At 39.3% G+C, this 27,142-nt stretch overlaps 1 pseudogene; it reads left to right on the top strand.

The window, feature by feature from the left end:
• The first annotated feature begins 9,623 nt into the window (after window positions 1-9,623).
• Window positions 9,624-11,111, top strand: LOC149267309 (protein transport protein sft2-like; annotated as a pseudogene).
• Window positions 11,112-27,142: the final 16,031 nt, after the last annotated feature.

Genomic DNA, 27,142 nt, shown 5'->3' with positions numbered 1-27,142 from the left:
TGACCAGTACCTCTTTATTTTTGTCAATCTTGAGGAGGATAACATATGCTTGTTCTATAACTTGCCCTTCGGGCAAGCCCATCGCTATGTTTTAACGAGCCTAGCGATAGTGAAATTCGTTCTCGTCTAAAGACAAGTTTGTCGCTATTTAATGATTTTAACGAGTCTAACGACAAAGATAACTCGGTCCTTTTCATTTTTAGAGAGTCTGAAAAGGTACATAAAGTTAACTTCAAAAGTCCTTTTTCGTCATCTAATCCCTTAAGTCCGAAAAAGTATAAAACAATACAGAAGGGATGAGTTTTCGATAGTTTTAACAAGCCGAACAAAACAAGCGCTCGATCTTTTTGTGCAATAATCCCTCAGGTCCAAAAAGATTAAAATCTAGAGGAGGGATAGCACTTCCGGTCGCTTTAACGAGTTGGAAGGCCAAAACTCGGCAATCTTTTCATATTTTACGAGTCAGATGAAAAGAGCTTAAAGAAGACTCGTCTTTTGAGGAACGAGTGATGAAACGGGTTAGCAGCTGATTCCAGGTACAGGTTGGAATTTTCCAATCACGGCAGTGTCACAAGGATGGCTAGTGAAATCACTCTTCGCAGCTGTTCCTAAAAATGGGTAAACAATCATATGGAGGTGAACGATCGGCCAATGGAAAAGTGGAGGTGACGATGCAAACACGACCAAGGCTTTAATGGCTGATAATGTTACATTCACAGTGGTTATTTACCGGGTAGTTCATTTTTTAATGAGCTTAAACGCGGATTAAAACACTTGCTCGATCTTATGTTTATTTTTTAACGAGCATGAACTATGTGCTAAAACTGCTCGGATCTTGCGTTTACTTTTTAACGAGCATGAACTGTGTGCTAAAACTGCTTGATGATAAGCTTGCATGCCCCCAGCATAATAACGCAAATCGAGGTGCATGCCCCCCCAAGCTTCATTGCATTCAACTCGGTGGTTGGAATGAAGGTTTACCTTTGAGATTTGAAAAGGGGATTTGTTTCATTTTTTAATGAGGTTGACACAGTAAAAGAACTATCCTCATGACTCCTTGTTTCATTTTTTAACGAGGTTGACACGAGATAAGAACCGTCCTCTGAATCCAAATCCATTAGATATAGAAGGTTTCATATTCCACTGTGGCCACTTCCGCCAGATTACTCGGAGGCAGTGGGGCAAAAGTACCCATTAAGGCAGGGTCTTTTAGGAGACCTACTCCGATATTTTGGAGCGAATGATTGCTTCCATGGATCATTGGAATGCTTCCCGTAACTTGTGAACTGTTGGGGAGAAATGTTTGTTGGTCGACGATTGTAATTCCTCCTTGGAAGGGAAATGCAATCTTCCTGAAGTAGGTCGACACGACTGCGGCCATGGCATATATCCAGGGTCTTCCCAATAGGATGTTGTAATCAAGGTTTCCGTCGATTACTTCAACATCAATTTCTACTGTTTTCCCTCCTAGTTCAACTTTCAAGTTACTTAGGATACCATATGGGGTATATGTCCTTCCGTCGAATGCTTTTAATGTCGTCGAAGATCGCGACAAGGTTGGAGATCCTAAAGTTTTCCAGCAACTCATTGACATAATGCATGTAGATGCCCCCTCATCAATAATTGTTCGATGAACAGTTTTGTTGAGGGCTTTCACTTGAATAAGGAAAGCTAGTTGAGCTGGTAACTGAGGGTCATATCCTTTATGATCAAAGGCCACAAGATTGGAATCCATTGGGCCAATCCCACCTATTTCTGATAATAAATCTTGCTCTTGGGAGAGGCAATTTTGCGGTACCTCAAGTGTCGACATAGTGGACGGCGATTGGGCCAGGTCCTCTATTATATTATAATTCTGTGCTATTTTTGCACGAGGATTAAATGTCGATTTGTGTACTACTCTCTTTGGCGACTTTATTATTTTTTTAGGAATGATGGGTGGCACAACTTTGGTCAAAGTTGTCGTCGAACTACTAGGTTGTTCATTAGCCTTGTTATTCGACAACTGTGGATTCCCGTAATCTTTATTCCTTGTCAAAGCATCATTTTGCTGCTTTGAGATAGACAACATAAGCACTTGGGATCGGGAAGCATTTTGATTAGCAACCAGTTTGGTTCCTGGGCTTGGAAACAGATCAGTCAATACTGCTGGGGTTTTTGAACTCTTAAAGAGTTTCTTAACTTCAGCTATATGTGGACAATCTCTCGTCCAATGATCCTCATCGCATATATGACACCCCGCAGGGGGTTTCCTTTTTCTCCCTTTCTTTTTCTTCTTGCCCCCTGGTTGATTCAGTTATTTGCCCTCGTCGGTTGACATGGCATTTACTTCCGAGGCAAGAAGTTCCTCATTTTCATTTTGATCTGAAATCTTACGGGCTTTCTTGGACGTAGCCTTTGTCGATTTCGCGTTTGTTGTGCCAATCACGCCATCGCCAGCATGAGAGTCATTGTTTGATTTAGGAGGAGGAGGAATTGAGAATTCCGGTCTAGGGGCGTCAGGTATTTTGTCGTAGAGTGTACCAGACTGAGTATAGAACAAGTCCAGATATTGCGCACGAGCCATAACTTGCTCTTCCATTACGACTCCCCCCTTTGCCACATCTTCTGTGATGGCAGGAAGTAATGACTTGATAAACCATTCAGCTAATAGCTGATCGGGAACGTACGTTTTTACCATCCTACGACGATGTCGCCACTCATGTATATGATCAGATATGTGAGTGGCCGTTGTCTGTTTGAAGTTGGTAAGAAGTTCAGTTCCCGTTTCGTACCTTATCGGTAACTGAAAATGGGTTAAAAAGGTTGTGGCTAGGGTACTGAAGTTGTCGAATGAAGCTCTAGGAAATTCGATATACCATTTTGCTGCCGGACCAGTTAACGTCCTCTGAAAAAGGTGAAGCCTAATCGAATCATCATTTAGGGTGTTTGATGAACACCACAGATGAAAGGTCATCACATGATTCGACGGATCTTCACCCGGATTTCCATTAAATTTAGGAATATCTGATGGAAGTTTATGCGGAATCGCTGGCCACCAAGGGGCATAAGCAATTGGATCATTCATCAGCCGGTTTAGATCTGGTAATTCTAGAGTTGCTACAAAGGGCAACTGTTGATTCAGTTTAGGCGAAGCATACCCAGGATAAGATGGAATCGCCTGAGCAGTGGGTCTTTGCATACAAGCATAATGTATTTGATGCTGGCAACTTTGACAAGGTTGATGGGCATAACCGTTATAATATGGTTGTTGATAACCGCTTTGGAAACGTGGTTGCCCATTACTTACAAAGACTTGTTGCTCAGGTCCTTGATATGATTGCTGGAATTGTGGTTGTTGAGTTTGAACTAGCTCTGGTTGTTGGACCGTTTGCTGTTGTCCAATACTGGATGATTGACCAAGATGAGGAGTCATAGTACTTGTTTGAGCCTGAGTCGCTCCAGATAAGGAGGCACTAACCGGAGGTTGTGATTGAGTTGTCGAGACAAGAGGCTGTTGTATGGCAACCTGAGAAACTTGGGGTTGACATACAACAGGTAGCGCTTGTACTTGCGACGCAATCACCATACCAGGTATAGTGGCAACATTCGACATAGGGTGGACTGGTTGCATTGAATATGCAACCCTTGGTTGCTGAGGTAGTATTGGTACCCATCCGCTGTATGTAATTCCAGTTTGACCTGAACTTTGTTGTAAACTCCCATATGGTTGTTCTCCGGGGGGGAACAATGAAAAGGCATACTGTCCTCCATATGGTGGCAATCCAGTACTTAAAGGGTAGATTGGCCTTTGAAGGCACATTGGATCAATTTGTTGAGTTTCAACATAAGAAATACCAGATGATAATCCGGATGAAGAAATAGGAACTAATCGTGTCGTCGAAACAGTCTCTGATTGGACTCCAACTTGTTGTTGACAATTTGCCGGGACAGATGGTATACCAGCGAACATCGTTGGAGTAGCAGCAGGAGGCTCTACCGCTGCTGTGTCGGATGACACAGTCCTGGATGTCGACGGTTGTTCAGACATATTTAGTCTATCCAAAAGATTTCCTAGCGATTCTACAAGAACTTTGTGATGAAGGTAGACTAACTTCGAAGATCAACGAGGGAAAGGTGATGATTATTCCGTTTAAAATAAATTTTAACGATGCTTGGACACAACTTGATTTTTCAATTTTAAAGAGTCGAGAAAAAGCAAAAGATGACTCTAGTCTCCTTCGATGTTTTAACGAGCCCGAAGTGACAAATGCTCGGATGGACTTTTTCCGTTATAGAGTCTGAAAAAGGCCAAAAGGAACTGCTCTGGAGTTCTAGGTAGAGGGTGTGCCAAACTTTTCGCAAAACCGCAGAATACTTTTTAAGGTACGCGCGGTCAATCTTCCTGAATGTTGTGTTCAGTGCATTGCGATCAGTAGGGCGGCTGACACGGCTTCCTAAGGATAAAGGTTTTATGCCTATAGGGGTCTCCCAATATATACTCGACGGTACGTGGGAGCACAATCCGTACTGGCGCTATCGTCCCTCAGGAGGAATCACCCACCATCAACGAGATCGACAGTCACCAGGCTTTACGACGCCGGAACACGTCTCTAGCCTAGACCTCTATGTTGTTCGTTATGTTGCAAAGCGTTGTTAAGTTCATTCAATTTATTTTAGGTTGATCTTTTTAGAAGTTTGCCTTTCTAGATCACCACGAGATGTATGATACAATTCCTAAATGCAGTCTAAAGATGATAAGCAAGCTTTATATCTTTTCAACTATGAAAATCCTAGCTACAAAGGGAAAAGAAAGACACCATCTTTTCTCAAAGAGCAATCAGCACACTCTAATGCACTTTTCCTAAATCAAGCATGCAAACTATCAAGATGCAAATGCACAATGCAGGTGTTTGTTTTCCGCTTTCTTAATATTGATGCCTAAAAAGAAAGCTTTTTGTACAACTTTGAATTTGCTTTTAAATGACAAATACAAACAATTTTACTTTTTCGAAATCAGAAAGGTTAGAAGAGAATACAACACTTTACGACTTTCGAAATGAACACTTGTTTCGACACTTAAAAGAGACAAACTCAAACCAAAAGCAAAAGTAAATGTATAATCAACTGTAAACAACCAATGAACTCTCTCCTAAGATCACAATCAACAGATCTGAATCAAGGGCTACAGGATGATTATTTCACTCTTGCAAAGGAAAACAGTGAATGACGCCACAAACACATAAAAAACACTCACAGTCTTTTTGTACAAAAGGAGGCGGAATTTAAGCAGAGAAAAGGAGTTATCAGACTGGTACCTATGCTGGTTACAGGCTGCAAAAAATCAGAGATCAAAACAAGGCAAAACAGAACAGAGAACCCCAGCTGCACAAGGCCTAAATGGATCAACGCACCCCCAACACAGAGGTTTTGACATTCAGCGCAGGTATCCTTCACGGGACCTGCGTTGAAATGCAGAACCTCTTCACAGGGTTTGCGCTGAAGGAGAAACGAGAGTTTCTCACTGGGTTCTGGGTCACAGTTTGCTGATTAATCTACGGTTTCATGCCAAATAAAAGCAACAAGCAAGGTACAATCAAAGGGATGCTTTGAGGGAGGGCTAAGATCTATCACAAAGGATCATCAAATCATTTGTGAGTCCATTGTTCAGATCATAGACAAATCCAGTGATTGGATCAAAGCAGCGGCTCTCTACTTTGCATCTGAGAATAGCAGATGCAGTTCGATTGTTGCTGTTGAGTCTATGAAACAAACAATGATAGAGACACAAATAAAATGACTAAACAGATCTCCCCAGCGGAGTCGCCAATTTGTTGTGGGGAAAAATGCCTATGCAAGACGATCCTATCCACCTAAGGTGTGACAGTGCCTTAGCAACAAACAGAAACAACTATTCTAGTATTCTTCCTTTATGAATTAAGAATGAAGAGAGATGGATGGACTAACCGGTGTCTTCCGTTTGTCCCTCGATCCGGTTTCTCTTCTCTTTGAGAGTTCCCAGCTACTTGCCTTCTCACTCGCCCAGCTTCAACAGGTCTCTGCAAGATCATAAGAAGAGAACACTACACAAAGACATGGATTCATATTCATAACTAGTTCAGGATTAGAAATAAACTAAACATACTAATGCAATCATACATCAAAGATACATCAGTATATAGGAGAAACCAAGATAGCTTTATCGATGAATAACAAGGTTCAGGAAGAGATACAACCAAGAAGGCTCCAATCTAGCATCTCCTTCCCAGCAAATGGAATTCCTATCTTCACCTCCCTTCAAAGCATTAAGCACCCAATGATTCCAATCTCAAACCAACAACAATTCTTTACAATAACAAAATTCCAGCCCCCAGATCTCATGGAGGAGAGATCCATATATAGATGTTTGGAGAGAGGATGAGTCAGCTTGAGATCTGAATAGTGTCCTCTCCCTCTGTCAGTTCTTGCTTCCACTTGGAGGTTCTTGCTTCCACTTGGAGACTAAGAGCCTCTTACTCATCACTAGTCGAATTCACTGAGGCAAGTGTCATTGAGGAAGATTATGGAAGCTTCCAGGGCCTTGACACCTCGTTGAATGAACCTGCCATTTGTCAATTCCCGCTCAGCGCACCCTGGTAGTGCTTCTACCTGCGTTGTAGTGCAGGTAGCCAGTGCAGACTTTGCATTTCAGTGCAGACAGCTAGTGGAGCCTCTGAACTGATCCTGAATTGACTTGTTTTTGAGCAGTTTCTGGTGGAGAACTTCTGTGAATTGCTGTGGTTTGTTAGCCTTGTTCCTCTAGGGGTAGGAACAACATGTTTAGGGACTTTGGATCCCTTAGATTATGGACATTTCATGCTTATAGCTGTAAGGCACAAAAATGTCTATAACAGCGGGAATGTGCGGAAATGAAAAATCTGCCCCCACAAAAAGGAGATTTGAACCCAAGACCTCTACTCCCTTAAAATAGCTTTCAACCAAGTAAGCTATACACAAAATTTGAGAGAGAGGGGGGGGGGGTTGAAGCTTTGGGTTGCGTGCTTGCTTTGAGAAAGCTCTTTTTACCTACAAAACAAAAAACACAAAACCCAACACGGACATACAAGGAAAATGAACCTTACGGCTCGAAGTTGGCTTTAGCCAGAAACTAAATATTTTCCTCAATGTTTCTGATTTTCCGAGATCACACTAAGGCGCAGGGAAAAGAGCATACGCATGAGAAAAATCCTTCCTTTCTGTTTCTGATTTGCTCAGATCGCACAGAGTCACAGGGAAAAGAGCATACGCAGAAATGAAAGGTATAGATCTGGTAATAAAAAAAGCTAAATAAACCGAAACCAAAATAAATAGAGAGAAAATAACTGTAAACTGCAAATAAACGTTGTATACCTCCAGATCTTAAAAATGACGCAGCTAGGGCTACCGGAAACCTTTTCGCGTGAAACAAAAGGGGCTCCTCACTAGAACAGATGATCCCAACACAACAGAGCAGTCCTCTCAGCCTGAAAGCAGTCAGAAACATTAGATCTAGGAAACAGTAGTTGGATGCAGTTCTACCGGCTTCAGATTTGGATCACCAATGGACACGGCCCTCAAATAGCTCTGATACCATGTAGAAATTTACAGGGTAAGTTCCTCAGACAGAACACCAAAGGACACCACTCACAACCAAATCACAGATCAATACACCAATATTTTTGACGTGGTTAAAACCCTCAAAGAGGGAAATAGTCCACGGCCTTAGGCAACGCGGCCACTTCAGGGAATTTATTAATAAAAGAATGAAAATTTACATAAGCTTCTCTCATAGACGGATTACCCTACAAATGACCCTCCATGCGCTTTAAATAGAAATCATGGACCAATCGGGTGTCAAGCCACGAATCAAGTGTCGGTAATACCGAGGAGAGAATGAACTGTCAGATCACTACATATCGTGACCGTCGGATTGTAAGTTACAAAATGTACATAGTAAAGAAACACACTTTACCTAACCCTATACTAGACCAAGTTGTACTTAACTATTTCCTATGTGTCGGAATATCCTAACAGTTGCTACCTACAAGGAAATATATAAACAATGAATGGTGTTATTGATTAAACATGAACTAACATAGAATTGAAATGAATGGACACAATGCATAAAAGGAACTAAACTAAAACATCACCAAAACAAGCTTATGAAGCAAAATAAATCAACAAAGGAGTAGGAAAAGGAACCCCTTTATTGATTTCTAGTAGTGAAGAGTTACAAATGAATATCAAGGACACTTGAGGAGAGTTTCTTGAGCAGTGGTACTCAATAGCTCTCAATAAGGATTTGCCCTTCTAAATCTATTTAGCTACTTCTTTCTCTCTCAAAGAAGCAAAGAAAACTCTCTATAATGGTGTAATTCTTCTCATAATTATATACTAGATTGCTTTGGAGAAATTTTGGTGACATAAGAATGAACAACTTCTTCTTATTTTTGGCTCTCCATTCTCTTGCATTTATAGAAATTTTTGACAGTCATTCCCTCTTTTGACTCATCAATGAGGCTTTTTGCCTCATAAATGATATGAGATATATCATCCTCTTTCATTAAGGCTCCTTGGGGTTCAAGACTCAAATTGTTAGCCCATCATGTCAAGGGATTGAGTGTTTTTCATGCAATTTCATGTCATGAGTGTTGATTTTGATTTTAGTGACTCTGGTGGCTATTGACAGAAAAGTCTCGATGTGGTGAATTTTTGTGTCTAGAGCACGAATGAGAGTTGATTTTTTAAGCAGACCTTAGGAAGGTATTTTGAATCTTTCCTATTGTAATGTTTCCAGTTGAAATGTACTCTTTGTACATATTTCTCATTAGTCACTCTGAATGTCTACTACTATGTACAAATGTGTTGGAATATTAATTCCTACTTGTCTCTAGTGTGACTTTCTATTTAAAGATTTTGTTCCTATTCTATAGAAGTGGTTTCCCTAGTTTGGTGTGTGGTTGAGATATTCTCTCAACCAAAAGATTGTGTGTCCAAGATAATTTTCCTATCTTAAGACAATACTCCTGTATATTTATAATTTCATGTCTCATTAACAAATGACTGATTTCCTGATGTAAATTTAACATGGTATCAGAGCATGTGAGGGCTTGGCCTCTCCTAGGCTTGGCCCCTCCTGGGTTGAGGAAACTTAGCCCTACTAGGCCGAGGAAAATAAAAGAGTGTATTTGTATTGTTTTCATTTTTTATTTTTTCCATCTGTTGGCATGGAAGAATTTTCCATAATCATGTATGGCAATGAAAACATGATTAGAGCATCTGCTCGTGTTCCAAGAAGACATGGTTTCGATCTGTGGTAGGCAACCGGAAATGGAAGATGCTGTGGCGATGATGCCTACTTTCATGGCTGACAATGATGGGGTTTATCACTACTCTGGCATCTACGATGGCCACAAAGGTTCACAGGCAGTGCTTTATTGCAAGGATCGGCTTCACGTGGCCGTGACAAAGGAAATTTGGCTAACGGAGCCTGTGACATCAGCGCACATTCTAATCTGAGTGTGTCTTCACTGATCTAGATTTTGTGTGCATCAACCAATAGGAACAAGAAGGAAATAGATACAGGAAGGATAGCAAGATTGCAACATCTTTGATTGCTCGAAAAAATGCAGAGGACGGTGTAGGTGTGGTTTATGGGAGGACCCAGTAGCACCGACCAGCAAAAATTGCCTTCCAAATTGGAATGCCTATGCTGTCTCCAATTCGGAAGATGCTGATCTAGAAGACACGATGCCTGGATCCTTTGCCCGTTTGATCAAAACTACAAATGATACAACTATGGGCACCTTCAACATTGTGTCAAAAGAAGTGCAATATTTGCCAAGAAATTTTCAGTCAGCTTCCAACACCGTGCCTTTAGGAAAATCCATCATGTACTTTGGATTGTTTTTGGCCACGAGCATCTTCTTAATTTTTCTTTCTTTCAGCATGTTTCTCCTAGTCATGGTGGTGATGCCTCAGAATTTTGCAAAATGCTTTACTCTTGGTTGCATATTTATTATACAATCTTTTTTTTAAAAGGTGTGAGGAATCAGTTCACCCACATGGGTTCCAAAGAGAGGCTTCCATTCACCTTGGGATTTATTGGGAGCATGGTAGCTACAGTTTATTTGTCAATGGTGCTCCATGGCTATATACTATCAGTTATTCTCTCTGGAGTTCAGTTGTTGGCCCTGTCATACTATATTATCTCATACTTCCCTATAGGTTCTGCCAACATGAGGTTTCTCTCGTCAACACTCACGTCTACAATTCCTGACTGCGTGAATATTTAAACGATGAGACCATTTTTCTTGAAGTAAGCCTGTGACTCGGCTTTGTGAACTAGACTGGCCAACAACGATTGTGGTGTGTTGTGCACTACTTGTAAGTTGAGATTGCTGGAACAGTGGATCCATTGTGTTGCTTGGTGCAACCATTTGAAGTTCTGCAGACCATAAGGTGCCACTGAACCTGCCTTCAATCATTGAGGAACATACACACTCTGTTTCAATCCACTGAAGAGTTATTATGGGAAGCATTTATGTGTGAGAGCTGCCTCACCATTTGGACTTCCACTATGCCGTGAATTAGTATATGATTGGTAAAATGAATTTTTTCTTGAATTATTTTTGGGTTTTATAACTGAGACATTTTGAGCCTGATCAACTTAACATGTAAATTCTATTTGTTAGAATTGATCACTGTAACAATGGCAAATTGAAGTTGGAAATATTCAAGATGAAGACACCAAGGTTGAATATGATTTTAGAAGAAATTGATTGCAGCAGTGGATATTAGTTGGTTGAAGTAGCATTAGATGGACAAGCAAGGTAAAATATTGCGTGTTGACATAAAGAAGACTCATAGCATATGTCACATACATTAGTAAGCAAGTCTAGGATGTTTTGTAGTGGTTGTTGTAAAGTATGTATCTGGTAACTCCAAGAGTTGGAGTTGCGTTGTAAGCCTTGTAAGGCATGTGTATCCCCATACGCTTTGTATTTGCACTCTCAATTTTTGGTAAGCCAAAAAACACATGTAAGAGTGAAGTGGGACAAATATTCTTGTTGGCATGGTTTGGGGATAGCCGAGAAAACCCTTGGCCTCATTGAATCATACCTTTGGTGAGCCTCAGTGGTTGGACTGCCTTAGTGGCAAGTTTGTGGCCGAGAGTGGCTCGAGTGCCTTAGTGGCAGATTTGTGGCCCAGAGTGGTTAAGGTGAGCTTTCATGGCTGTGTTTGAGCCTTCGAGGTTATGTTGAGCCTTAATGGTTGAGTTGAGCCTTAGTCCTTGAGAGCCCATGATGGCATCGTTGAGGGTGATCCATTAAAACCCATAGCATGGTTACGGGTAATCCGATAAAACCCATGATGATATTGGAGGGCGATTTACAGGTATAGGTAATGCAATTATAATGGTTGAAAGAACCATGTATACAAAGGACATCCTACAAGACTGATAGTTGCAACGGTTAGTACCCATGCATTCTGGTGGATGGTTGCTCCTTTATATGGACATCAACATATTCTTTTATGTTTGACCACAACTAAACTTTGCATATTTATATCGAGACAAGTACTCATTAAGGGGGTGTGTTGGAATATTAACTCCTACTTGTATCTAGTGTGACTTTCTATGTAAAGAGTCTATTCCTATTCTATAGGAGTGGTTTCCCTAGTTTGGTCTGTGGTTGAGATATTCTCTCAACCAACAAATTGTGTCTCCAAGATAGTTTTCCTATCTTAAGACAATACTCTTGTATATATGTAATTTCATATCTGATTAACAAATGACAAGTTTCCTGATGTAAATTTAACATAATGAGTATACCATTTTCTCATAATAACAACATATAAGAACCATTTAAAACAAGTTAGAACTATCAATAGGATCAAATTCATTAATTTATATTTTTTTTAATATGAAAATAATAATAAATGACATGGACTTAGTGGTAGATTTTCTCATACACCAATTCCTTGTGTAGCTTGGCCATGCCATTAAAATTAAAATATGATCTCTTACACCAACTTCCTTTAGTAGTGATAAAAAAATAATACTAAATTATTGCTATTTTTATTATTATGTTATATGGAAGGTTAAATATTTATGGTTTCATACACGAGTTTAGCTTAATTGTGACATGAGAATTAAATTATTATTATTATTATTGTTATTATTATTTTAAGCAATGAGTATATGGTAGGTTATAAACTCAAATTAGAATAATAGTGTTCTTTTATGTTGTATATTTACATTTCTCCACATTTCACTAGTTTCAATACCACTTCTTCACCCCTGTGAGCATCACCCGATGCAATGAGTGCTAAGTGAACTATTCAAAAAATCATGAGAAAGTAGTCAGTTACGACTACCTCTCATGGAAATGGTCATACGTTTGAATGACTTACTTAACGCAGTTGAATCCCAAAAAAATGATATCTAATATAATGCACTGCGTAAATCCCCCATACTTAAATTCAAAAAGAGTCAAGGGATCTCTACTTGAATGGTTCATGAGGCACAATACTTGCTAAGGTTTTGCAAATGGGGTAGCAAGCTAAGTGGGCTTGATTGTGGGGAAAAACTCCACAGTTAAGCGCGCTTGAGCCAGAGGAGTTCTGGGATGGGTGACCTCCTGGGAATCCTGGTTACCGGGTGCAAGCCCCGGAAGTGATGATTGATGCTATGTGATTCGTTCTCCACATTTCACTAGTTTCAATCCCACTTCTTCACCCCTGTGAGCATCACCCGATGCAATGAGTGCTAAGTGAACTATTCAAAAAATCATGAGAAAGTAGTCAGTTACGACTACCTCTCATGGAAATGGTCATACGTTTGAATGACTTACTTAACGCAGTTGAATCCCAAAAAAATGATATCTAATATAATGCACTGCGTAAATCCCCCATACTTAAATTCAAAAAGAGTCAAGGGATCTCTACTTGAATGGTTCATGAGGCACAATACTTGCTAAGGTTTTGCAAATGGGGTAGCAAGCTAAGTGGGCTTGATTGTGGGGAAAAACTCCACAGTTAAGCGCGCTTGAGCCAGAGGAGTTCTGGGATGGGTGACCTCCTGGGAATCCTGGTTACCGGGTGCAAGCCCCAGAAGTGATGATTGATGCTATGTGATTCGTTCTCCACATTTCACTAGTTTCAATCCCACTTCTTCACCCCTGTGAGCATCACCCGATGCAATGAGTGCTAAGTGAACTATTCAAAAAATCATGAGAAAGTAGTCAGTTACGACTACCTCTCATGGAAATGGTCATACGTTTGAATGACTTACTTAACGCAGTTGAATCCCAAAAAAATGATATCTAATATAATGCACTGCGTAAATCCCCCATACTTAAATTCAAAAAGAGTCAAGGGATCTCTACTTGAATGGTTCATGAGGCACAATGCTTGCTAAGGTTTTGCAAATGGGGTAGCAAGCTAAGTGGGCTTGATTGTGGGGAAAACCTCCACAGTTAAGTGCGCTTGAGCCAGAGGAGTTCTGGGATGGGTGACCTCCTGGGAAGTCCTGGTTACCGGGTGCAAGCCCCGGAAGTGATGATTGATGCTATGTGATTCGTTCTCCACATTTCACTAGTTTCAATCCCACTTCTTCACCCCTGTGAGCATCACCCGATGCAATGAGTGCTAAGTGAACTATTCAAAAAATCATGAGAAAGTAGTCAGTTACGACTACCTCTCATGGAAATGGTCATACGTTTGAATGACTTACTTAACGCAGTTGAATCCCAAAAAAATGATATCTAATATAATGCACTGCGTAAATCCCCCATACTTAAATTCAAAAAGAGTCAAGGGATCTCTACTTGAATGGTTCATGAGGCACAATACTTGCTAAGGTTTTGCAAATGGGGTAGCAAGCTAAGTGGGCTTGATTGTGGGGAAAAACTCCACAGTTAAGCGCGCTTGAGCCAGAGGAGTTCTGGGATGGGTGACCTCCTGGGAAGTCCTGGTTACCGGGTGCAAGCCCCGGAAGTGATGATTGATGCTATGTGATTCGTTCTCCACATTTCACTAGTTTCAATCCCACTTCTTCACCCTTGTGAGCATCACCCGATGCAATGAGTGCTAAGTGAACTATTCAAAAAATCATGAGAAAGTAGTCAGTTACGACTACCTCTCATGGAAATGGTCATACGTTTGAATGACTTACTTAACGCAGTTGAATCCCAAAAAAATGATATCTAATGTAGAACCCTATTAAACCTAAATCCATCAAACACTTAATAAGATCAAGATGTTAATGTATAATTTTTTGTAATATGAAAAGAGTTAATACATAAATTATAATTAATGGTAAGTTATACACATTAGTTGCAAAAATTCAATTCTTGGTATACAAAAACTCCATTTAAACAACTTAAACCATCTTAAACCCAATGATGACTCACCCTATCTGGCTGAGGTGGATGCTGTGTGGCAGCTGACCCACGTGATCTTCCCGCGTGGTAGCTGTGGGATTTTAGTGAGGGTTTAATGGGGCTTTAATGCCACCACAATTCTCGAGGCTTCGAACCTCGTGTTGGCTCTAAGGCTCCATTGGAAGTCTACTCTCGACCATTCGGTTGTTCCGCTGGGTTGCTCTGCTGCTCCGTTCATTGTATGAGTCTCTTCCAGGGTAATGGTAATGGCACTCGCCCCTGGGTAAAAGCATGTTAATGTGTATCACTTTTTCCCTTTCTGTGGCAAAGAAGTTTTATAAAAATAAATGGAATTGGAATGTTTACTCTTAAAATTACAAAATCATCAAAAACTAGGTGGTGGTAAAAGAAGACAAAACATGTCAATTTAAATTGAATTTCATGTCATATTTTTTCTAAAATTTAATATATAATTTTTATCTAATTTATTCATTTTCTTTAAAAGGTATCATTAAGATTTTACATAAATTTTTTAGTGACAAAACCGCAACCCCCTATTTCTCTATTGATTTATATTTTTTAATTCCAATTTCTTTAAGAGATGTGTTGTAAACATTTTAAAGATTGCTAAACAAATTTAAAAATAAGAAATAAGCATATTTTTTAATTATTATTAAAATACTAGTAAAAATGATCTATTTTCGTATATATAAAACCGCGACCCAAGAAACTACCCTTTCAAATTTATAAAATTAATTTTTTTAATAGAAATTTGAAAATAACATATAACAAAATGTTAAAATTATTTTTTGAAAATTTTTAAAATATATTTTATATTTTTTATAATAAAATTTTTAATTATGATTATAATAACGTATTTTATATTATTCAAAATATAATATAGAAAATTATTTGTTTAGAAATTCTACTTCTATTTTTATATATATTTTTAAAGAGTTTTAGCATTTCATTTAACTTTACATAAAGTTATTTATATTTTGTGAGTGATTAACCATAGCTTTTACCAATATTTACTATCAGTTGACTTATTTGAAAATTTAGTATTTACTTTTTATAACATTATTTATATTTTATATTTTCTAAACCCAATAAATAGCTTCACTATAGCTTTTACCAAAATTTATTGTGAGTTAGCTTTGTTACAAATTTAGCATTTATTTTTTATAATTAACAAGTATGAAACTCAACTCATTTAATTGATATTTTTATATTATTTTTTTTTATCTTTTTTCATTTGAGTACTTTTTTGCTTTTGCCATATAATGAGACACATTAACATGCTTTTACCGCCCTCTTCCACCTACTAGCTCCATCTGCAACTTTTCATTATAGGTAGACTCTGAATGTGTCCATGTCAATGAAGTTTTGTTTTCACTGTTTGTTGGTTGTTTTGGGAGCTCCGTTATTCACCTGGTTTGGTGGTTTCACTGTCAGGTCCTCGGCCCAACCTCTCTGGTGACAAACCTACTCCTTTCAAAGGTAATTTCTCTCCTCTGGTTTTATTCCTCTTCTCTGCAATTTATCTGCTAACAACCCCGCTCCTTGTGAGCAGTTGGGGTTTTGTGGCCCTGTGGTTGTGGCTCGGATTCCTCTGGTCTTGTTGGGGTTTACAGTCTTGATTTCCCCTCGGCTCTGCTGCTGGTTTGGGGTTTGGATCAAACCCTCTCGTCCACTCAGGTAACCTCTGGTAACTCCTTACTCTCCTCCTATTTTTTTCATTTTTTGTTTGCAAAATGGTCATACTACCTCTGACTGTCTTCTATTGTTTGTGCTATGCAAGTGGCTCATATGCTGGTGGCGAGAGTTTGATTTCAGTGGCTCGCTGTCTTTCCTCTCCTCTGTCTCGGCCTTCGCTTAAACTGGGTAGGGTCATTCTTCTTAAACTGTATAGCTGCTTATCTAGGGCTCTATCTATTGAGTCACTGTATGACTATTTTATCTGTGAGCTCTGTAGGAGCGTTGTGGCTTTAGGTCTTCATGACTATGGATTTGTAGTTGGTTTTGAGATTGTTGTGGCCCGCAGTTGCTATGTGATTCGATCCCTGCTTTGTTTATGTCTGTCAGGAATCACTGGTTCATGTGATGTTGGACTCGTGGACTTTTGGAATTGTAGATTTGTATATGAAGTATATGTATGGGAGCCATATGTTATTTTTGGAATGCTAATTTGATAGTTATTTATGCAACAATTTTATACATGTATACTTATTTATAAAAGAGAGACTCAAACTATTAATTGTGAGATGATCAATGAATGTTCTATGAGTACCTTGGCTTTATTCTGAGAATGTCATGTTACTCGGTATATGCACAGTCTTTATACTTGTCCTCCATTCATAGATTTCTTTCTTGTACAGTATTCACACTTGTTCTCCATTCATAGATTTCATTTATGCACAATCATAAATCTTAGTCTCTGGTTACCTGAAAAGTTTCACTGTCTTTTCTTCTTGATTATATTGTCAAAAAGTTTTACAGTCTCTGCTATATTTCTCTTTATCTGGGCAGCAACCCTCATTCATTCTATGAAATGTATTTTTATGTTGCTGGTAGCCTCATTCAGTTGAGGAACTACCTGCAGTTACACTTTACAGTTGCATTTCCTATTATGGTTGTTAAACTAATCTAAAACTACATTCATAACTTAAAATAAAAATAAAAATAAAAATTTGGCATTGGCTGTGACAACCTTCTTGGAAAGAAAATAACAGTAAGATAAACCAAAGTAAAACTTTTTAAAATGTGCCTTAGACAACATGTCCAACTATCACCTCGCCATTGGATGCTCCTGCATCAGGCTCCTGGGGTGAATGAAACTCATGGCTCCTGTCCATGAGCTCTTCAATCGAATATCCGGTGCCCTGAATCTATCCGGCATCCATCCAGGTACTGTCCTCTACTGGACATTCCTTCCACTTAACCAAGTACTACAAGTACTCCTTTCGGCATGTCCACCTAGCTACTTGAGTGTCTAGTATTTGCTCAATCTCTAAGGGCTTGGCTATGGGCAGCTGTCTGATCCATGTCATTGTCTGTTCATCTCCCTGGGTGTCCCGTGTGTGTCCTGCTGAATTGTCCTCCGTGTCTGCACAAATATAGTGGTATAGGTCTGCGACATTGAAAATGGGCGAGATACCAATACCCAGGGGTAATTGCAGTTCATAAGCATTTGCAAAGAATTTTCACAGAATTTGGCAAGGCCCTATTTTTTTTAATTTCAACTTGTTATACTCTCCTCTAGGGAACCTTTCCTTCTATAGGTGCATCAGTACCAGATCTCCTATATCAAACTGCACTTCCCGTCGCTTCGAATTTGCCTTTTGCTTATATCTTTGACTGTTGTTCTGCAACTTAGCTTTCACCTGTTCATGAAGTTCATTAATCATCTTGGCGAATTCTTCCCCATCAACACTCCTCCGTTCCAACCGACCCAAATCTCATAATTCATGTACTCCTTGGGGGTGCATGCCATACAGGATTTGGAAAGGGCTTCTGCCTGTGCTCCTATTTGGAGAGTCGTTATAAGCGAACTCTGCTTGGGCAAGTACGCAATCCCATTGTCGTGAATTCTCTCCAACTAGGCTACGTAGTAGATTCCCTAGACTTTGGTTTACTGCTTCAGTTTGGCTGTGAGTCTCTGGATGATAAGATGAACTGAAACTCAATTTAGTGTCCAATTTCTTCCACAAAGTTCGCTAAAAATGGCCCGTAAACTTCACATCCCTATCTGAAAGAATAGATTTCAGCAAGCCATGCAACCTGACAATTTTTGTAAAGAATAGATGGGCTACATGCGTGGCATCACTGGTCTTCTTGCAAGGGATAAAATGTGCCATTTTTGTAAAATGATCCACCACTACCATAATTGAATCGTACCCTTTCTGTGTTCTTGGCAAACCCAAAACAAAATCTAAGCTAACTGAATCCCAAGGCCTATCCGGAACAAGTAATGGTGTATACAGCCCCATATTTTGACTATGTCCCTTCGCTAGTTGACACATCTTGCATCTAGCCACATACCATTGCATGTCTTGTCACATCCTTGGCCAATAATAAAAATGACTTACCTGGTCCAATGTCTTGTCTACGCCAAAATGTCTGGCTAGACCTCCATTGTGCTTCTCCTGGATTAGATTTTCCCTCATTGAACACTCTGGGATGCACAATTGTCCACCTTTGAACAACAATCCTTCCTGCAAGTTATAATCTAACCACAAGCTGTTGTCCCTCAACAGTGGATTCTGGCAAGCTTCATATGCTTCGTGAAAATCTGCATCTGTTTCGTACAGATCTTTAAGATGTTCAAAACCCAATACCTGTACTCTGCTTTCCTGCATAATCAAACTCCTTTGACTTAATGCATCTGCCACTTTATTGGCTTGTCCACTGATGTGCTTTAACACAAACGTGAAACTTTGGAGATATTCCACCCACTTTGCATGTTTGTGGTTTAACTTGTGCTACTACATAACATATTGTAGAGAAAAATTGTCTAAAAATAGGATGAATTCATTTCCAAACAAATAATGTCTCCAATGTTTCAGTGCTTGTACTAATGCATAGAATTCCTTATCATCGGATGAATATTTCTATCTGCTCTTGTTTAATTTTTCACTGAAATAGGCCACCGGTTTATCCTCTTGACTCAGCACTTCTCCAATGGTTGTCCCACTGGCATCGCAACAAACTAGAAATAGTTTGTTAAAATCTGGCAACCGTAAAATAGGTTGTTCAGTAATCTTCTTTTTCAACAGCGAAAAACTCCTTTAAGCTAAATCAGTCCAATGAAATGGCTAATTGGCCTTCTTGACAGTTTCCACCATGGGCGCGTAGATACCGCTAAAATCCCTTATAAACTTCCTGTAAAAGCTTGCTAGCCCATGAAAACTTCGTACTTCAAATAAACTCTTTGGGGACGGCCAACTAACTATGGCTGCAACCTTTTCCGGATCCATCTTCAACTCATTCTCTGAGATCACGAACCAAAAATAATTCAGTTCCTTCTTGAAAAACATGCATTTCTTCAAATTTAACAATAATTTATTTTGTTGTAATTTTTCCAAGACACACCTGACGTGTCTGAAATGTTCCTCCCTAGTCTTACTGAAAATAAGAATGTCATCCAAGTACACGATAACGAACTTCCTGATGTACTCTTTCAGCATCTCATTCATCAAGTGCATGAACATGTTGGGTGCATTACTCAATCTGAATGGCATGACCAGCCACTCATATAGGCCATCATTGGTCTTAAAGGCAACATTCCATTCATCGCCTTCCCGAATCCATATCTGATGATAACCGCTCTTCAGATCAATCTTGTAAAAGTATGCTGCTCCACTTAAGCAATCCATCATAACGTTCATGCATGGTAAATGAAACCTGTATCTAATAGTAATCTTATTAATTGCTCGGGAGTTGGTACACATTCGCCACTCTCCTCCTTTCTTGGGAGCCAAAACTGTTGGTACTGCACACGGAATTAGGCTTTCCTGAATCAATTCCTTGTCCAACGATTCTTGTACCTGTTTTCTAATCTCTTCATTGTCTTTCGGGCTCATTCGATAAGTGGCTTTGTTGGGTAAGCTAGCTCCTAGTATAAAGTCGATATGGTGGTTGATACTCCGTTTTTGAGGTAACTTATCTGGCAAATCTTCCACCACTATATCATTGAATTCATGAAACATATCTCGTATTTTCTCTAGTAAATCCTTAATTTCAATATGAACTAACACTTCCCTTGGCCTCCGTACGATTGCAAATTTAATTTCGTCATCTCCCATTTGCTGTAGGAACTCTTTTCCCCTAGCAACAAGGCTTTCAGTCCACTACTTTCTGCTGTATCTTCTTCCTTCATGGGTACCAGTGTATGTTTGACCCCATCTTTCACAAACTTATAACAGTTTGTTTTTCCATCGTGTACCACCTTCCTGTCATACTGCCAAGGCCTTCCTAGCAGTATATGGCACACATCCATCGGCATAATGTCACACGTCACTTTATCCTTATATCTGCCAATATGAAATTCCACCTCACACTACTCATCAACAAGCAGTTGGTGCCCTTTCTGTAGCCAAGACACCCAGTATGGTGTTGGGTGTTTCAATCGCTTTAGACCCAACTTCTCCACCATCTCCATGGCTACTAAATTATCCGTGCTTCCACTATCAATAATCAGTTTACAACACTTCCCTGCGACTTACACACAGTCCGGAATAGGGCTTTCCGCTGTGTCGGATCAGCTGATTCTTTAGCTGGCTTCAACAAAACTTTATTTAGTACCAAGGCTTTGCCTGTTTCAGGCATGTTCTCCACTTCTTCAGGTGGGGCCTCGATTTCCTCAGGCTAAGCAACATATGCTCCTCTTTATCCTGCTTGATCACTTTCAGGACATTCAAACGATTTGTGCCCCCATTTGTGGCACTTGTAATGCTAGTAGGCAGCTCCTCTGCCTCTACCATTACCTCTACCTCGCTGGTAAGGCCTTCCTCCCCTAGTGTTACCCTCTTTATCTGTTGACCCTGCAGCTTTCAAACTGCTACCTTCATCATTATTGCTAGCAGTTCTACCCCTGCCATAGGATTGTCCTTTTCCTTGACCGGATCCATGTCCTCTCCTAGCATTCTATCTTCTGTTAATTTTCTCCTCTACTTTTAAAGCACTTTGATATGCTTCTTCTATAGATCTAGGAGAGAGAATATTGATCTCATCCAGTATCTCCATCCGCAACCCATTCACAAACCTTGCAGTCTTTTCTGCATTATCCTCGACATAACTTGCTCGTAGATTCACTCCATAAAATTCCTTTGTGTACTCTTTTACAGTCATTGACCTTTGCTTCAGGTTCTGTACCTGTCTATGCAGCGCAATCTGATAGTCTTTAGGTAAAAATTTACCCTTCAATTTGGCCACCATCCTGTCCCACTTCTTAATCGGTGGTTTGTTGGATCTTCTTCGTTCCGCTTGCACACTGTCCCACCACAGTGCTGCATGCCCCTTCAACTTCGTAGCTGCAAACCTGATCCTCTTTTCATCACTGATCTCTTCACATTCGAAGTACTTATCTAACTCGCTAATCCAATCCAAAAGTAATTCAGTAGATAAGCTGCCATCATAATTTGACAGTTCAGGTTTCGGTTTGTTGTTTGCTAACAAGACAGATTTCAACAATCTTATCTCTGGTCCTTCCTCATTGGAACTGTCTGTTGTAGCTATAGTCTTTGCATCACTGTCGTCGCCATCCTCGGGATCCTTGTGCTTCCCTACTTCCACTGCTGCTAGTCTGGCACTTAGGACCCTGATTTCCTCACGCAGTCCATCTGTGACTGCTCTTCGAATACCTCTTCCTCTTCCTCTTCTTCCTACTTCCATACTTAAACTTTCTTCCCTAAGGAAAGAACTGTTATGATACCAAAAATGATGTTATGAAACTAGCTCACAAAAAGATAGAAAAGAGAGATCCACGCCTTAGAATTTAGCCTCTTCGAGGGGAAAACCTCCTTTACATTACATAAATGAGAAATTCTTGGATGATTCAAATGAAAAAACCTCCTTTCTATATATAGGAGTCTAAGGAGTCACAATATAATCTGGTCGACCTAACAATAATAATATAAAGCCACAAAAATAACAATAAAGGGATTCTATGAGGTACAATAATAACAATATGGGGGCAATAGGGGCATAATAATATTAATAAGGGGTATAACTACAATAGTAATGGGGTAATGACTAGTATTATTGGGACCCAACATGCCCCTCTCCTTCAAAAAAGTGTTGTCCTCAACGCTTGAGTAGTTCTGGATACTTTTGCATAAAATTCTCATCCTCCCATGTGGAATCTTCAGCGGATAAGTTCTTCCACTTGATAAGATACTCTGAAATTGATCACTTTCGTAGCTGTCGAGTTATTGTTTTTGTGACTTCTTCCGGTTCCAATATAATTTTTCCTTCCTCGTCAAGTTCTAGCAATATTGTTTGAACTGGGAGCTTGTCGCCTATAACCTTCTTTAAACATGAAACATGGAAAACTGGGTGCAATCGAGAAGCTGTAGGAAGCTCCAATTTGTATGCCATACTACCAATCTTTTGCAACACCTTGTACGGACCATAATACTTTGGTGATAATTTATTATCCTTCTTAGCTTGCTTGAGGGACATTTGCTTATATGGTTGTAGCTGTAGGAATACCCAATCACCTACATCTAAAATTCTTTCACTGCGATGTTGATATGCCTGTTGTTTCATTCTATTTTGTGCCAACACAAGGTTATCCTTTAAGAGTTGGAGGACTTGTTGTTGATGTTCGATGTGATGTTCCACTGCCTGAACCTTAGAATTTTCTCTTAAATATGATGTGATGTATGGTGGTTGATACCCATAAAGTTCCATAAATGGGGTCATTTTTTTTGTTGTATGGAAGGAAGTGTTATACCACCATTCAGCCAGAGGCAACCATTTGACCCATTGTGTCTGTTTAAAAGATACAAAGAAACGAAGATATCCTTCCAAACATTTGTTTACTATCTCATTTTGCCCATCAGATTGAGGATGATAAGATGAGCTATGAGCTAACTGAGTACCAAGACAAGAAAATAATTCCGTCCAAAAATTTCCAGTGAAAATGGGATCTCTGTCACTTACAATAATCTTTGGGTTTCCATGTAGCTTTTGAATTGTTTCCATAAATGAAATAGAAACTATACTGGCTTTAAATAGATGTGATAATGCAAAAAAGTATGCATACTTGGTAAGTCTGTCAACTACCACCATGATGACACTCTTTCCCTGATACTTGGTTAAACCTGTGATAACATCCATTGAAACCTCCTCCCAACGTTGGCTTGGAATGGATAAAGGTTGTAATAGACCCGGTGTCTTATTTGTTTCAAATTTATTTTGTTGGAAAACCAAACATTCCGCCACAAACTTTTGAATATCTGATTTAAGGCCATCCCAAAAAAATTTCTTCTTAACCCTGTGGTAAGTTTTTAAAAATCCTGAGTGCCCTCCTAAGGGAGAAGTGTGCAATTCCATAAGAATCTTTTGTTTTAGCTCGGAATTCTTACAGAGGTATAAGCGATATTTGTACCATAACGAATCATTTTGTCAACTAAATGTATTAGATGTACTGGAATCTTGTTGTAACTTTCGAATAATTGCCCACACTTCTTCGTCATTCTTCCATTCCTCCCTTGCTTCGTTTATCGAATCTGGTTGGATAATAGAAATGGCGCACAATAATGCTTCCACATCCTCATCCTTTCTTGAGAGTGCATCTGCCACCACAGTTTGCTTCCCTTTTTTGTAGATGATTTCAAAGTCATAACCCAACATCTTTGTGACCAACTTTTGTTGCTCTTTAGAGGATAATCCTTGTTCTAAAAAGTATTTAAGGCTGTCATGATCAGTTTTTACCTTGAAGTGTCTTCCCATTAGGTAGGGTCGCCATTTCTTAAATGCATGGAGTATTGCCAACATTTCCTTCTCATAAATAGCTTTGCTTAAAAACTTTCCCTTGATTGGACGACTTTCAAAAGCAATGGGTCTTTCATCTTGCATTAGAACAGCACCAATTCCATTTCCTGAAGCATCACATTCCACAATAAAGGTTTTTGTGAAGTCTGGTGTAGCTAAGACTGGTGCTTGGCACATTGCCTCTTTAAGATGTTCAAAGGCCTTTGTTGCTTCCATAGTCCATGAAAATGCATCTTTCTTCAATAATGTTGTTAGAGGTGCTGCTATTCTCCCATAATTCTTAACAAACTTGCGATAATACCCTGTCAACCCGAGAAATCCTCGCAGATGCTTTATGGATGTGGGGACTTTCCATTCCTTAATGGCTTTAATTTTGCTAGGGTCTACCTTAACTCCTTCATGAGATACAATATGACCCAAGTATTCCACGTCCTGGACTCCAAAGAAACATTTGGATATTTTTACATATAATTGTTTCTCCTCCAATAGTTGTAGCACCCTGTCAACATGTTCAACATGATCCTTCCAAGACTTGCTGTAGATTAGTATATCATCGAAAAATACTAACACAAATTTTCTAAGGAATGGTTTGAAAATTGAATTCATCAAACCTTGAAATGTTGAAGGTGCATTGGTAAGGCCAAAAGGCATGACCAAAAATTCATAATGACCCTCATGAGTTCTAAATGTTGTTTTCGGAATGTCTTCAATCTTCATTCTGATTTGATGATATCCTGAATGAAGATCCAACTTGGTGAAGTAAATTGATCCATGCAATTCATCCAGTAATTCATCAATGACAGGAATGGGGAACTTATCTTTAATAGTGAGCTTGTTGAGCTCCCTATAATCTAGACACATGTGCCATGATCCATCCTTATTGTGCACCAATACTACTGGAGCAGAGAAAGAACTTTGACTCGGTTGAATTATACCAGCCTCTAGCATTTCTACAACCATACGTTCAATTTCACTCTTTTGGACATAGGAATATCTGTACAGCCTGATGTTTGGAGGAACACTTCCTGGAATCAGATGAATAGCATGATCATGATCACGCATAGGTGGGAGACCTTTGGGAGTCTCAAATACCATGGAATGATTGTCCAGGACTTTTTGGAGATCTGGAGAAATAGATGATTCCAATGTGGAAACATCTAGCGAACATAATTGTGCAATTACACCTCTTTGCTCCTTTTTTAGAAGCTTTGTCATACCATTAGAGCTGATTATATTTCCTGGTTTCCCTGCAATACCCCTTAATTCAACTTCCTTTCCTTTCGTAGAAAATTTGATGAAAAGTTCTTGAAAATTAAAAGCTATTGTACCCAAGGATTGTAGCCATTGGACTCCTAGTACAACATCAACACCTCCCATTGGAATGGAAAGCATTGGGCTAGTCAATACATATTCTCCCATGGATAGCTTGATACTATGGAACTTTCCAGAGCAATTTATTGTTCCTCCGTTTGCAATCATCACTTGACACTCGGGTGCTGGATATAGGAAGCAATTCAATTTTTTTGCTACCTTACAATGAATAAAATTGTGGGTGCTTCCTGAATCAATCAACACTATTTCCTTTTTCTTCTTGATTTGTCCTTCTATCTTGATGGTTTGAGGAGTGGTAATTCCCGCCAATGCATTACAAGATATGGTCGGATTTATTTGTTCTTCATCTAGGCTTTGTTCCTGGAGTATATCTTCTTCTTTTGACCTTTCTTGCTCCTTTTGTTCCTCCTCTTCAGAAATCTATGCAGAATAATTTCTTCTCAGCACACTTATGACCTTTAGTGTATTTGCGATCACAATTGTAACAAAGCCCTTTTGCTCTTTTTTTTTCCAATTGTCGTGGTGTCAACCTTATAGGTTGTGGAAGACTAGCGGCAACAACACTTCCGTCTTTATAGTTGTGAGTGGTATGCTTCCTGGTTGCCATAATTTTGCTTTCCATTTTTCTTGCTAACCTGAATGCCTTCTCTAATGAATCAGGTTCCCAAAGGCGAACATCATGTTGTATAGTATCCTTTAAAGACACTATGAACACATCAATCCTATGCTCCTCTGGAATATATTTTACCCTTATGTTCAATTTTTGGAACTCCTCAATGTGCTCCCTTATTGAACCCTTTTGTTTGAGACTTATCAATTGGCTAAAAAAAGTGTTGCTTTTTGTATCCTCATAATGTGCTATCAATTCTTCCGTAAAAATTGCCCAAGTGATAAATTGTTTACGAGAGCAAAGCCATTGATACCATACAAACTGATTTGGTTCCAAATATAAAATTGCCATACGTACCTTTTGTGTGTTTTGCACATGATTGAGATCGAAGAATTGCTCCATCTGTAATATCCATGTGGCGGAATCCTTGCCATCAAGCTTCCTCATATCGATTTTTGGAATATGGTGAGTCTTCAATCCAACATTAGAGTCTATGGAATCATGATTAACATTTCTTTTGTTCTCATCATGAGTTTCCTTTAGTACCCTTTCACCCTTAGTGACCATTTCTTGTAGCAACTTATTCATATTTATCTTTAATTCTTCCATCTTATCATCCATGCCATCAATTTTAGCTTCTATGCCTTTCTTTAAACAATCCATCTTAGCTTCCACACCTTTCTTTAAACCATCCATCTTAAATTCTATTGCTTTTTGTGCAAGTGACACTTGTTGCACTTGTTCTTGTAATTTTGATATGTCATATAGCATTTCTTCTTCTTCTTCATGAGTCATGCTAGAGCTTTCAGATTCCTTACTAGGTGTTTCATTTTCTTTCCTCGGGGCATCAGTTACCGATAATAATGCTCTATTATGCCCTCTGAATTCCTTCAAAATAAATTTTCAAACCAAGCTTAAGCAAAAATTTAAGAAAATCTACACACCTTTTTTCACTTTGTAGGAGCTTGATATTGCCTCTGATGTATCTCTGTACTTTCAAATCATCTAGTTCTGATCTTGTGACCTGCAGTAGCCCTTTGTGTCCTCTTTCCAATGCCACAAGTCTGACCCAAATTGGATTCTCCAAGGAAGAGTTATGCGAAATCTCCCACAGTGACTTGATTATAGACTAGTTCAGTAGAGCGAACTTGTACGACGTGCCACGAGTCACTGTTTCGACCTTTGGATCTGAAAATGCATACAAAAAACTACAGTCCGTCCTCTTTCTGTACCTTCTTACGAAATTTCAATCCGATCCCCAGAGAGAAAGTTATGATGATTTTCCCCAGGTCACCTGTTTGGAATGTAATTCAGGAGTCTA

This window comes from Pinus tabuliformis, chromosome 6 (genome assembly GCF_031772625.1).
Source record: "Pinus tabuliformis cultivar Carrire ecotype Pingquan chromosome 6, CPIR1, whole genome shotgun sequence".
NCBI classification, from domain to species: domain Eukaryota; kingdom Viridiplantae; phylum Streptophyta; class Pinopsida; order Pinales; family Pinaceae; genus Pinus; species Pinus tabuliformis.
Note: the sequence above shows the minus strand (reverse complement) of the source record. Positions and strands in the feature narration are given on the sequence as shown.